At 43.7% G+C, this 12220-nt stretch overlaps 1 protein-coding gene across 11 annotated transcripts in view; it reads left to right on the top strand.

The window, feature by feature from the left end:
* The window catches only part of LOC311225604 (plakophilin-4-like), a 411012-nt gene that overhangs the window by 163030 nt on the left and 235762 nt on the right, over window positions 1–12220 (top strand). Inside the window, exon 1 of one of the 11 annotated variants that reach the window (XM_084310983.1) lies at window positions 7979–8046. The exons of the other annotated variants lie outside the window; for them this stretch is intronic. The gene's annotated coding sequence lies outside the window, so the exon portion shown is untranslated. Of the gene's footprint in view, window positions 1–7978; window positions 8047–12220 lie in introns of those variants that run through there. 11 annotated transcript variants of the gene reach the window in all.

Below are 12220 nucleotides of genomic sequence, written 5' to 3' on the forward strand. Positions count from 1 at the left end.
TCATTCATTCATTATGTATATATCTTCTGGGCATGTTGGATCTCCCTTAACACATTCAGCGCCAGGGATTAGTCGGGTCCTTGTGGCTAACGTGCCAAGTTTCCATAACATATTTTCACTGTGCGTCACTATGTTTGGAGAGCTATATCTATATTCTATATTATAGCTATGGAGACAATACTATAGTCATTTGACAGTGACCTTCTTCCGTCGAACATGCAAAAAAGAGATAATTTCTTCATGCATACGTTCGTGCGTTATCCCGTGGTGAATATAAGTATAGTTTAGGAGGAGTGATCCGGGATGATTCCTGAAACGCTGAGTTATAGGGCGTTGCGCTACGTGTATTTTACAATAAGCATGGGCGTTTCTTGCCTGGACGCGTGTAGCTTATTCCCAGCGGAAGAGTGCGTTGCGTGCTTCCGCGTTTTCTCTGATTGGCCATGACGCCCATGTGACCACGGCAGCGCGAGAGAGCTGCAGCGCGGAAATAGGCTGTCTATTGCCTTGCGCTGCAGCGCGGAAATAGGCTGTCTATTGCCATTCTCTAAGACAAACTCTAACCTTAACCAGCTCCTTAACAGCGCCTAAACTTAACCCTTCTAACCTTAACCAACTCCGAAACAATGCCTAACCTTAACCATGCCTAACCTTAACCTTAACCATAACCAACTCCGAAAGAATATTGCCATTCTCTAAGACAAACTCTAACCTTAACCAGCTCCTTAACAGCGCCTAAACTTAACCCTTCTAACCTTAACCAACTCCGAAACAATGCCTAACCTTAACCATAACCAACTCTGAAACAATGCTTAAAGTTAACATGCCTAAACTTAACCGGCGAAAGAATGCACGTTAAAAAAAGAAAAAAAAAAAAATTGAAGGGATTCGAACTTGTCACCAACGGACCGCAGCGCTGCCAGTTGAGCTAAGCGTTGAATGAAAAACATCAGGGATTACGGCTACATAATGCCGCAAGCTCTGCCGCTCCGCTCTGCGGCTGCCGCGGGGCGTGTCGCAGCCAATCAGGTAAAACGCGGAAGCACTCGGCAGCACTCTTCCGCTGGGAATAAGCTATAGGCTGCCTGGACACGCTACTATTTCCAAATCAAAAGTATATAATAGGTATTATGTTTCATCATGAATGCATGAACGGGGGGGAGGGGGGTAGTTTTTTTATGCTTTGATGGCCAGTAACAGCATTTGTGTTGAACACTACAGAAGCTGATCAGCTGGATCAATATCAAAACATTGTTGGATTAAGCTGAAATTGATGTCAGATAGTCCTTACCTTTTTCACGTTTCTCAGGATATATGCACATTATTCTTTGTTGGGTCTGTAAATGAGAGATTTATGAGACTGATTAAAAAAAATTACTAATTGAGGCCAATAATCTGTTAATAAGACTGTAATTGAGGCTAATCTGTTAATAAAATGTAATACAGTGAACACTTGATATCTATATCCTAATCCGATTCAAACCTCTACATCTTTTTGTTCAAGTTTGTTTACAAACCTAACCCTTACCTTAACCCTAATCTTATCTGCTGTTATTGGTAGCTGCTCAGTTAGCAAGGTGTTGTTCAGTTGTTTGTTACCGTTTCACCTGCTGCTGTTATTTTAATCATGTGTTATTATCATGTTTGTGTGTTGCAACAATGTGGCCAATCAGGCACTTTTGTAACGTCTCTCAATATCTGATGCATTATTAGTGTTTATGTCTAGGGATGGGTACCTTTCACATTTGAACCGATACAGTACCGGTACCTGTGAATCGATACCGGTACCCAACGGTACCTTTTTTTGGTACTTTAGTCTCAAGAAATGTAATTTACCTACCTCAGTCGTGAAAAAAAAATCCAAACTTCAAATAACTACAATTTCGACAGTTTTCGGCTTGCCATTGCTCCGACTGCTTTGTTGTTGAATCAAGTCAAATCCTAGGTAAGCATATATTGTGCGTGTGAATGTTGACATGAAAAGAAAAAAGGTAAAAAAAATATATATATAAATAAATGTTTAATTAAAAAAAATAAAAAAAATCCCGGTATCTCACTTGAATCGATACTCGGTAGTACCGACGTGTTTCGGTTCGGTACCTCAAAAGTACCGAATTCGGTACCCATCCCTATTTATGTCCTTGATATACTTCTATTTATGTGGACACTGGACACAAATAAATCATGCATGCTTGCATGTGCATATCGTGTTTGTGTAGGAGAAGTGTGTTAGTGTGCATGCACTTGTGTGTGTGTGTGTGTGTGTGGGGGGACTAGTGTTGTCTCTGTGTGTGCGTGTCTCTACTGGGAAAGGCTCCTCCCCCCCAGAGTAATGATCAGATAGTCTTGTCACATTACCTCGACACAGGCCCGAGTCCTGGAGCGTAACACACGTGAGACCGGGCTCCATATCTCCTGCTGGTATCTCCTCGGAGAGGCTTCATATGATGATAATGTGCTTGAACCCGAGCAGGACTGAGGGCAACAACACGTACTGTTGGCTTCAGACTCTAGGTGTGTGTGTCTGTATGTATGAGTGTCTGTGATGTGTGTTATCTATCATGTGCTGAACCAAGTGGATTTGGCACACACACACGCACACACTCACACACAGACGTGCATGTCTAAAGGTGTGTGTGTGTGTGTGTGTGTGTGTGTGTGTGTGTGCGTGCGTGCGCGACTGTGCGTACACTTTGCCAAAAGCACTGTGTTGAGTAGTGTCCCCCGTGGATAAGCAGCTGATCCCCTCTGGACGTCGAGTTTCTGCCCAAAGCGAATCTGATCTGGAGTCTGTGCCAGTGAGGAATGTATTGCCTTGGCAGCCAATTTGTTACAGGAATCTGAAGTGAAACGGACATGGAATGTGTCCTTCCTGCGGTGTCTTTCTGGACTGTCCTCTCATTGGACCGACTGGCGAAGACATGGACTGGAATGGGTGGAACAGACGGTCGGGGTTATTTGGTGGGAATTTAACTGATCTTGATGCCCGCCCTTTTTTCTTGATCCTCCAATCGCAGCGGTCGCTTCCCTCGGACAAACAGTTTGGTCAATGTGGTGTTTGTGTCACACCGATGATTGATGGCCTGTTTCCTGAGAGTAAACCAGAGGTCACTTTATCTCCATCCTGCTTCCGTCCAGAACGTCTGTGTTTGTGTGTGTGTGTGTGTGTCTGTCTTAAGGCATAGAGCTTAGCGGTCCCACCCAGTTTGTTAACGTACTGCTGGTCCCACTCTTCAGAAAAGCGACTTCTGAAATGAATGACTCCAGGAACCTGTACTGCGATGCTAAGCTAGTTTTCTGGCTAGCATTGATTGTTTTCTTTTTTTCTTTTTTAACTCATTCCGGGCCAACAGCGCCCTCTGCTGATGGCCCTTCCATCCAATGGAGAATAGGACTTATTTGGGAGTACTTAAAAGTTTAACATATCAAATATCAATAGATCTAAATAACACAGTGATCGTCAATGAGTTGCTTCCAGTCAACATGCACGAAACAGATAATTTTTTCATACATTTCCATTTTATATATCAATATATATATATATATATATATCATAGCATTCTGTCTCATCTCAATAAACTCCAGCAAATCGAGCTTAAATGTATTTCCTTAGAAATCGTGCCATTTGTCACTTATCGTTTTCAAATAAACGCTAGATATTTTTTTTTTATCCACTTTTTCTCCCATTTTTCTATATTTTCTCCCATCCCAATTTCGTATCATCCAATTCAACCCTCCCCTGTCACGAACGCTGTTTCTTGCCTCCCACAAGCCGGCTGCAATGTGGACTAAGTCATACATAGCACAAGTCCCCTCCGGTACTTGAGGTAACAGCAGTCGCATCTTTTCACCTGCGCAGCTCGATCTCTCAGTGGCGAGGAGTAACGCGTGGGAGGCTCACGCTGCCCCCGACACTTCCTGATTCTACTGCGCAGGCGCACCAACCGACTTGTAGGAGTCGCTTGTTCACAACGTTCGATCCCCACCCTTCAGTTTTCCCTCCCCGTAATACGGCCAATGTGTATTACTGCGGACGACCAGCTAAACTGAAAACAATGTGGAGAGCTGGATTCGAACACGCGAATCCTAGCGTCTCCACACTGGTGGCGAGTGCCTTGCCCACTACACCACCTAGCCGCCCTAAATAAACGCTAGATTATTGATATTATGTGTCCTTATGCACGAAGAGAAGCGGGGTCTGAAAAATCGCTTCTCCGTACTTTGGTCGGCGCGAACCTCACACACACACACACACACACACACACACACACACACACACACACGCTCCAATGGCGGTGATAGGAACATTTGATTACCCCAAGATTCGTAACATAAAGGCCTTACCTCACATCTGATGTCATGCAAAAAGATTAATCCAATTCCTGATCGCCATTCCAAATATCGATCGCGTCCATTGATCCAACGTTATAGTCTAAAACACATAATCCACGATGCTCCCAGTGGGGGGACTCAATGCAATAGTATCCAGCTGCATTCCCGAGAAGTAAAACCTGGACCGGACTTATTTTTTTTTATGCACAGTCCCAGCCAATCCAATCCAATGATGTGCAATACCATCCGGGAGACGATAGGCGGCGGTATTTGCCCTTTGCGAGCTCAGACCCATTCCCAATGATAACATCAGGCTGGATGGATGAAAAATGAATGGATATCGCTAATAAAAGAAATAACGATTAAAACCCGACTATACTCATGATTGGCACGGAAAGCGATGGCGAGTTAACCCGACTATACTCGTGGTTGGCAATGAATGGGTTAATTGCTGCAAAATTTTTAAAAACCCAGGGGCCCCTCGTGGCGCACCGCATAGTGCCTCGCACACCTACACGGTCGTCCCGGGTTCGCCTCCCGGTGACATTTGTCGCATGTCTTCCCCGCCTCTTCTCCCGTTCATCCTCTCCTCTTCTGTCGGTCATGTCTGACCATGAAAAGCAATAAATGCTAAAAAATAAATAAAAATAAAAATAATCTAAAAACCCCGGCTTTATCAGAGAGAGACGTGGATATTTGACCGGCTGTGTGTGAACCACAGAGGAACCACGGAGGAACCACAGAGGAACCACGGAGGAACCATGGAGGAACCATGGAGGAATCATGGAGGAACCACCGAGGAACCACAGAGGAGCCACGGAGGAACCATGGAGGAACCACCTCCATGGTTTATGATGAATTGAAAATGGGGGACCCTGATGTAAACACCTCCATGGTTTATGATGAATTGAAAATGGGGGACCCTGATGTAAACACCTCCATGGTTTATGATGAATTGAAAATGGGGGACCCTGATGTAAACAAGACGAAAGTCTTTCTCTGGTCTGCATCCCCTTAACAATTGTATGTTTTGAGCTGTACTGTACTGTACCCATTCTGCAATCTGTTAATAAAGTTTTCAATCAATCAATCAAACCAAGGAACCACGGAGGAACCACAGAGAAACCACGGAGGAACCACGGAGGAACCATGGAGGAACCACGGAGGAAGGAACCACAGAGGAACCACAGAGGAACCACAGAGGAGATCTTTTAATAACCACAGCCTCGAGGGAGGAGTGGAGCCGGACGCCCCTTATCAGGGCAGGACGTCTATTGACCTATCTCAAACCCAGCCCCCTTTTCTTGATCCACCAATCGCAACTGTTGCTTTCCTCTGACAATCGCTTGATTGTTCGATTCACAGTGACTGTTCAATGCACAGTGGCTCATCGGTCAGTCTCTTGACATGTGTGTGTGTGTGTTAGGGATGTCACAACTGATACTTCAGTACCAAGTCAATGTCTTGGTCCGGTTCCTATTCCTCTGCAGTTCTGGTAGCACTAACGTTAGCTGAATAAGCCCCTTATCTAGATTAGGGGTTCCCAAAGTTTTCAGGCCGCGACCCCCCGAAATAACGGTGTCAGAGAGCCGCAACCCCCACTATTATAGGAGGTGGTTGAAACATGCAAACGTTCACACGCACACGCACTAATTCATTCATTCATCAAAACAGCCTAAAGCTCATTCAGTTTTCCCACGTCTACGTCATCATCAAGTCCGTCAAACAGCGCATCCAATTCATTCTTGCGCCTATAGTCAACACTCCCAGCTTCGCCCTGCGAGAGCCGATCACTTTAACCAGCTCTCTCTCAGCCTCTTCTCATCAGACATTTTAATCCCAGTTACAATATCACAATAACGTGTGACAGTGATGCAATTCAACAATCCACAGATTCAGATTCCTCGTAATTCACATCTCCAATCCACGCGTAAAGACACTTCAATTGATGCTTGAATGAAACACAATCCGTGTGCTCCGGTTAATCTTAATGCATCCACAGCGGAGAATATGAAACGTATCAGAGCCAAATGCCCGGTAGGCCTTCCACAATAACTTTGGATCAAAGTTTCATTCACTCAAAATATCCCAGCCGGATATATACATATGCAATTCGGTGTTGCGCAATGCATTGATTTACTCACAACCACGTAGGCTTGTAGAATTGGGGTTGTTGGAATCTTGCAGCACTTTTTTTCTGGGTCCTGGGCGAAGCGAACATATATTCTTCTTTCAAAATCAACTGGTTTCTCAGCGAGGGAGGGCTGCTTGGTTTTCAAATGCCGTAGCATTTTTACAGGCTTTAGGCTTTCATGTGCAAGAATTTCAGCACACATGACACATTGAGGATGTTGTACCTCATTGACAACGTTGCATGTGAATCCATACTGGATATATTCCTCTCGATACCTTCGACTCTTGGGACGAGGTAGGCTGGTCCAACTTTGGGTGGGTGCTTTTAAGGTTCGGTCGCTTGATTTCCTCGGGGGAAATACTCTTTAAACCGTTCATCAAGCTTTGGAAACATATCCAGCCCATTTCTACTCCAGCGCTCGAGTTTCCTCATCGTGAACGCTTGTATTTTTTATCATTGAGCGCTCCTCATCCCGCAGCAACAGGTGTCTCGTGCGCCGTAGCTATGACATGCATTATGTAGGAAATCCATAGGCTGAATATGATTTATTATCAGCATTTTAGGTCTATTATTTTACATTTCAAAAGCATTTCTTTTACCAGTTTAATGTATTTTAATTGTTTTTAATTATAGGCCTATTTCACACATTCTATGAAATCAATACATTCTGGAAATCATCCCCGCGACCCCCACTTTGGGAACCACTAGTCTAGATGACCAGAGACAATCAATGCTGCAAGTCTGCAAACTTGGAGATTGACGTGTGTGTGTGTGTGTGTGTGTGTGTGTGTGTGTGTGTGTGTGTGTGTGTGTGTGTGTGTGTGTGTGTGTGTGTGTGTGTGTGTGTGTGTGTGTGTGTGTGTGTGTGTGTGTGTGTGTGTGTGTGTGTGTGTGTGTGTGTGTGTGTGTGTGTGTGTGTGTGTGTGTGTGTGTTGGGATGTTCCAGCTACTTCCTGAGGAAGCTGGCAGATGCCAGACATTGAGGAAACAGGACAGAGCGCTGCAGCTTTCTCTTTTCTCCCCCTCTCTCTCTCTGTGTCTCTCCCTCTCTCTATCTCAGTCTCTCTCTATCTCAGTCTCTCCCTCTCTCTATCTCAGTATCTGTCTCTGTCTCTGTCTCTCTCTCTATCTCTCTCTCTGTCTGTCTCTCTCTATCTCAGTATCTCTCTGTCTCTCTCTGTCTCTCTCTCTTCTCCCTCTCTCTGTCTCTCTCTCTTTTCTCTCTCTGCCTCTCTCCTCCCTCTCCACTCTCTGCAGTCAAACTATACATGACTACTACTAAAACAAATCCGGAGAGGAGGGGAGAGGAGGGAAGGGGAGAGAAGAGGAGGGAGGGGGAGAGGAGGGAAGAGAAGAGAAGAGGAGAGGAGGGGAGGGGAGAGGAGGGGAGAGGAGAGGAGAGGAGAGGAGGGGGGAGGGAGGGGGAGGTTCCATTACTCTGCCAACCAGGACTCCAGTGAGAAGAGACTTTTTCTCAGTGCACCTCAGAGGTTACAGGAGAGCGGTTGTTGGCTGGGCGTTAGAAGTAGGTTGTCCTGAGCTCCAGAGACAGAGAGAGGACCAGGGAGACTGCTGCATGAGTGAGTCTGTATACTGTGTGTGTGTGTGTGTGTGTGCGTGTGTGCGCGCGCGTGTGTGACCGGTTGTGCATGTGAAAGGCTAGTTTAATGGAGGCTACACAGGGCTGCTGTTCTCAGCGAGGCTATAGAACACCGCTGCTGGAGCCAGGCATGGCAGCGCGGGGAGGGAGGACCGATCTGGGTCTTCTGCAAGAGGGGGAGGAGGGAGGACCGATCTGGGTCTTCTGCAAGAGGGGGAGGAGGGAGGACCGATCTGGGTCTTCTGCAAGAGGGGGAGGAGGGAGGACCGATCTGGGTCTTCTGCAAGAGGAGGAGGAGGAGGAGGGAGGACCGATCTGGGTCTTCTGCAAGAGGGGGAGGAGGGAGGACCGATCTGGGTCTTCTGCAAGAGGGGGAGGAGGGAGGACCGATCTGGGTCTTCTGCAAGAGGAGGAGGAGGGAGGAACGGAGAGATAGTGGGGAGGGAGGGAGAGGGGGGGGTGGAAAAAGGGGAGGAGGAGGGAGGGAGAGGGGGGGAGGGGAGGAGGAGCACTGGAGTGGATGACAGATTGGGGGTGTGGGGGAGGAGAGAGAGGGGTGTGTCTGATGGGATGTACATGCGTGTTATACCCATGCTTCACTAGGGCATGTTGGGGCGTGTGTGTGTGTAATGTATGTCAGGGTTATTATAGTTTTTAAGTTTTGTTTTCTATTCAGTTTCCAGAGTGGCTTTGCTAGTTTCAGTTTAGTTGTTATTGTTTAGAATTGTTTGGTTACTTAGTTTAGTTTTTATTAGTTTCAGTATTAGTTTTAGTTTATTATAACGTTTATTATAACGTATAAATGTGTCAGAATCGATCATGTATCACAGACACTTCATCATCATCATCGCTGTCTTGACACATTTGACCAAAGTGACAAAGACTCAAACTAAAGACATTTTCTGTGTAGTTTAATTACATTTTTGTTTGTTTTGTAAGTTACAAAATATATTTCCATTTTCTTTTTTTTTTTCTTTTCTTTTTTTACTTAGTTATAGTGTGTGTGTGTGTGTGTGTGTGTGTGTGTGTGTGTGTGTGTGTGTGTGATGAAAAGCTTGCTTGGTCAAGGCACATTAATAACATAGTGGCTAAAATTAGTAGGAGTATTTCAATGATCAGAAGGTGTGCTCATCTATTGAGTGAGAAGACAGTTAAACTAATATTACAAGCTTTAGTCCTATCCCACTTAGTGCTGGGCAATATGGTCTAAAAATTAAATCTCAGCATTTTTTTTAAATCCGATTTCCGATTTTAATCGATTTTTTTCTCTTGAAAACTAGAAACGCCTAGGAAATCATTCAAATAATCTTTGTTTTTATTTGACACAAAAAAATTATCAAACCAAGATGAATTTCCCTATTGGGATTGAAGTGCAAACCTAACTTTCACCAATCTTCACTTAAAAAAAATAAAAAAAAAATAATAATAATATATGTATATATATTAGAGCTGGGCCGTTAACGGCGTTAACGTGCTGCGTTAACACTATACTAGTATCGCGCGATAATATAATTAACGCATTAATCTTTTCTTTTTTTTTACATTTTTTATTTATTTACCTTTATTTACCCAGGGTAGGTTCTCTGCAGGGGAGGAAACTAACTTTTTGGCTTACCAGCCAACTGGCGAGTATCTGATTTTTTTTACCAGCCAAACAGATTTTTTACCAGACAAAAAAAATCGCTAATTGTGATAATTACTTCTTTGTATGTCAAGCCGCGTCAATGTTGTGTATGCATCTGGGTAGGCACACTGTGCCTTTAAGACAGCACGGTGGTCTTACGACAGTGCTGTGAAGTACCGTCAAGTGTTGTGGTAACGTCAGTTGGGTTGGTGTGCTGTTGTGCACAGTGCACTGGTTGAGCTAGCCCCTTTCGTGACTGCGATGTGCAAGCCAGGGGCTTTTGAGCATGAAATAAAATGTCTAACCTTACGTCGTAGTCCGGTGCTTTTTTGGAAACATTATAGTCATAACAGATACACCTAGCTGGCTGCTTTGAGCACACGGGGCTAACGTTAGCTAGCAAGCAGCTATAGCTAAACGCTAATTAGAAGCTAACCACTGTATACAGTTCCAGTAGACTAACATTACACCTCTGTGATTTAAATGTGTCCTTAGTAACTTATACTCGAGGGTTGTACTAGGGTTGGATGCAGTTCCCCGTTGGTCAGTCTGTCTGTTTTCCATCTTCTGCTGTGTTTAACGTTATCTGTTTGCGAGTGCTCCTGATGGCTAGCCTAGTACCGTGGGACTTTTATTATTATATGTCCGCGGGTTGGCCAGTACTGCGCAAACGCTTATTAAACATATGTCCGCGGGTGGTCTTGTGCAGTGCTCTCGTGGCACTGTCAACTAAAGCGAACACTCAGAAGACGCGCACCGTTTGCCAGTGCAGTGATTGCAGAATGTTTTATTTTTTTGTATACTCGCCAGCAGGGGAGGAAACTAACTTTTTGGCTTACCAGCCAACTGGCGGGTATCTGATTTTTTTTACCAGCCAAACGTAAAAAATACTAGCATTTGGCCAGTGAAGTGGCCTAATTTCCTCCCCTGGTTCTCTGAGCACAGATGCTCTTTTTCAGGAACACCCTGCTTCACATTCACACAGTTCCATTCACACCTGGGAGCTGCCCAGTACAACCACAGTTGACACCATTGGCCACTGAGCAACTCCACTGGAGCAGTTGATTCAAGCCATGTCACATAGTTCAAGTTTGAAATTATTCTTTCTGTTTTGCTCCTGAGAGTGCTAGATACTGTACTGTACTGGTAATATTATTTATTTGTGTTAACTTCTGAATAAAACAACTTATTAAACACAAGTACATCTTATTGAACATTATTTTGATATTTCATTACCAATTATCATAGCAAAACAGCTTTTTCAAACAGTCTGTAATGCATTTTGGAAACGGGAGATGGGCTCATGGTGTAATGGGCCACCTGGCCTGAGAAACATAAGGAGGAAAGAAAAAGTAAGGACTTACTTCTGGTCATTATTTGGGTAGAACACGCATATTTTGAATGCCTTCGGCAGGTTTTTTTTCTTCTTTCTTTTGAGCCATTTTAATCTAGATTAATCTAGATTAAATCCAGGATTGCAGATAGATTAATCTAGATTAAAAAAATGATCTATGCCCACCTCTAATATATATATAAAAGGTTACTCTTGATCAAACAAAGATGGATGTCCCTATTGGGATTAATAGTGCAATAATTGCTTTTTCCCCAAACTTCACTTAAAACAAATAAAACGTGCCTCTTGATCATCAAACAAGAATGAATTGCCCTATTGGGATTAATAAAGTGCAAATCTAACTTTCACCAAACATCACTTTGTAAAATAAAATGTGAATCCATTTTTTTTTTTTTTTTTTTTGATTAAAAATTTTCAAAATCATCCTAGATCATCCATTCGAATTAATCGATTAATCGCCCAGCCCTAATCCCACTTGGACTACTGCCCAACAATTTGGTTGAGCACTTCAAAGCGGGATCTGGAGAAACTTCAGCTCGCTCAGAACAGAGCGGCACGTCTCGCCCTCCGCTGCTCTGTGAGGAGCAGTGTTGGGGGAATGCATGCCGCTCTGTCTTGGCTTAGAGTGGATCAGAGGCTGGCATACAGCCTTGTAACATTTTTGTTTAATATTTATAAAATTGGTAAACCTAAGTCTTTGTGGTCAGAAGAACTACAACCCACCAATACTAGACATGGCTATGTCACCAGACACGCCATGGGTCTCTACCTCTACCAAGAACAAATGCACTTAAGAGAACCGTAATGTATAGAGCTGCTGCATACTGGAATTGTATACCTTTGAAGATGATGATGATCAGCAACAAATTTACTTTTAAGAAAAAGTTGAAAAATGCTGTTATGATTATGAATAATGAAATACAGTTGAGTTACTGATTTATTTAGTTAGTATTGTATTTGTGGCTGGAGCCTTTGTTTGTGAGATTTTGAAGATATTGAGAATGTACTTAGGCTAAAGTGTTTCTTATGTTTTTCTTTTTTCTTGTTATTACTGTAATGTACTGTAATGTTGTAAGTTATGAGTTCGGACCCCAGGAAGAATAGTCTTTCACCCATGTGTGTAGACTAATGGGGATCCAGATAATAAACAAATAAACAAATAAACAAATAAACTGT

Source organism: Notolepis coatsorum (assembly GCF_963971535.1).
Source record: "Notolepis coatsorum genome assembly, chromosome: 3".
In the NCBI taxonomy this organism is placed as follows: Eukaryota; Metazoa; Chordata; class Actinopteri; order Aulopiformes; family Paralepididae; genus Notolepis; species Notolepis coatsorum.